Source organism: Priapulus caudatus, unplaced genomic scaffold (assembly GCF_000485595.1).
Source record: "Priapulus caudatus unplaced genomic scaffold, Priapulus_caudatus-5.0.1 Scaffold708, whole genome shotgun sequence".
Classification (NCBI taxonomy): domain Eukaryota; kingdom Metazoa; phylum Priapulida; class Priapulimorpha; order Priapulimorphida; family Priapulidae; genus Priapulus; species Priapulus caudatus.
The window spans coordinates 150,731-153,089 of record NW_014577769.1 but is presented as its reverse complement, the minus strand read 5'-3'; positions in this window follow the sequence as shown (position 1 = coordinate 153,089).

The window sequence follows — 2,359 nt, the reverse complement described above, 5'->3', positions numbered from 1 at the left end:
ACACACACACACACACACACACACCCACACACACACACACACACACACACACACACACACAACACACACACACGCGCGCGCGCACACACACAACCACGCAGTAAAGCATCACCTAAATATTAACTTCAATAATTTATCAACCGTGAGATATCAGCCTTTAGCGAGCGGGCAGGTGCGTGGAGGACGTCGATGGCAGATGCGTGCACTGATGCCGCAAGAGATTTCGCCACTGCGCAATAGTCAGCGAACAGCTCCGGATATTTCATCTCGCATCTGACGGCGCGATGTGCGGTCTAGCTTGCTCGTAAGGAAACCGACGCAATAACAGCTGGAGATAAGGCAACGGTAATAAATGTGAACATTATTTGAAGCGGCCAAAGCGGATGACGTCCTTCTTCATTCGAATGTGCGCGTTCAATCACATAAACTATACTATAAACCCTTTGTTAGCGCGCGTTTTCAGTCGAGTCTGCACCGACGTTATTAACGAGTGCACTAGCGTGCCCTAATAGGTACTATCACAGTATGAGCTTGAGATGGGATATCTCACCCGAGTCATAGATATCGCATATTTTTTCTTTTCTTTTTTTAATTTTTTTGTATTTTTTAAACTTTTTATTGCAGAAAAAACATTTCAGTTCAAATAGTAATTCAATATAAATATATTATTTTTTTTATTAATTAATTTTATGAGTATTAATTAGCCAAAAACTGTAAAGGTGACCTTTGACCTTGTAATTAAGGAAAATCATTGGATTAAAAAGTAGTGCGAGATAAACCCATCTCGGGGTCTGCAAGTTATCCCGAGGATTTATTTCGGTGGCTATCTCGGGGGATATCTCATATACCTAGTATGCGAGAAATTAAAAAAAAAATTATGTATCGAGTCAGGTGACCTAGCGTGCAACGATATTGATGGTCCAGTGGTTCGTTGGCTGCTAATAAATCTGATTGGCTTGTAAAGATTAGTCAGAAGATTTTGCGTGAAAGAACGCACGTATTCGCGAAGATTACAGTCGAGTGTCTGCATTGACGTTTGTATGAAGGCGTAGGGCTGATGAGCTGATGTTGCGTGAAAAGACGCCATAATAATAAGAAACCGAAAAAATTGACGGACTGAAATTCGTTGAATATATTACACACGTGTACATGACAGACGTCGACTGCAATTCTTCTACATCGGCCTGTTTCCCGAGTATCATGTTTTTCTTTCATCGTCCTCCTCTGCTACATTATCCGATTCTCCCTTACTCTCTTCCACTGCCCCACACACATTCCATCACTCCTTTTCATCGTTCTCCTCCCCCACCCCTCTTATCTGTCACCTGTGACCCTCCTCACCCTTCTCCGCCACGCCTCCCCTTACCCTTTAATTCACCCATGTCATTATCTTCATCCGCTATTCCAATCCCTACTCAGATAAAATCATTAACGCTTCTTACTTGCAATCCCTACTTGTAACACATATATATACATGCTTATCCGAGCACCTTATCCAGTTGCGTTGGCAGCCATATACGACTACAATCCCGAGCGTGCGCTATATTGAGCTACATGTTTTGTCACTCGATAAAATATAACTCGACATTGTTTGTGACTCAATAAAAGTAGCCAATGCAGACGCTGTGCTATTCCTAACCTGTCATCGTGAAACCCTCATGTGTATGTATACCACAGCTGCACATATACACTTGAGCAACCAGAATAGAACATGATTGCGTTCTCGTGTACTGGACGCGTGCGTGTGAGCGTTCGCGAAGTGTGTCCGACTCAGGTGACGGCAATGCACGCCACAATACACGGCGATAGTAATTAAAGGTACGGCAGTACTAACTAAAGGTAGACCCGTTTACCTCCTTGGGCTGAGGTGAGTCTGTGATTGTCCGACACCAAGTTTATGAAACGTACACTGTTTGCTGGGTGTACAGATGCGTAAGGAAGATGAATTTTGCCAGCTTCATCTATAGTGCTCGAAGCATCTGATCTTTCCCTGTAAGGTAACCTGAATTTGATACATCCCGAAGGTGACCGAGCACTCTATGACGTATGTAATTCTCTGGTGGCAAATGTCTTTGACACTAGACTTGACAGGCGATATAGACATATATATACCGAGTGACGTGCGAGAGGGTCTTTGTTTGCATTATATCAAGGGCCAATAAATTATTAGCTCTTGATTATATGCATTTGCGTGTCCTTTTATGTGTATGTTTGTGTGCGTGCTCGTACGTGTGCTTTTATTTGTATGCGCGCGCGCGCGTGTGTGTGTGTGTGTGTGTGCATGTGTGTGTGTGTGTGTGTGTGTGTGTGTGTGTGTGTGTGTGTGTGTGTGTGTGTGTGTGTGTGTGTGTGTGTGTGT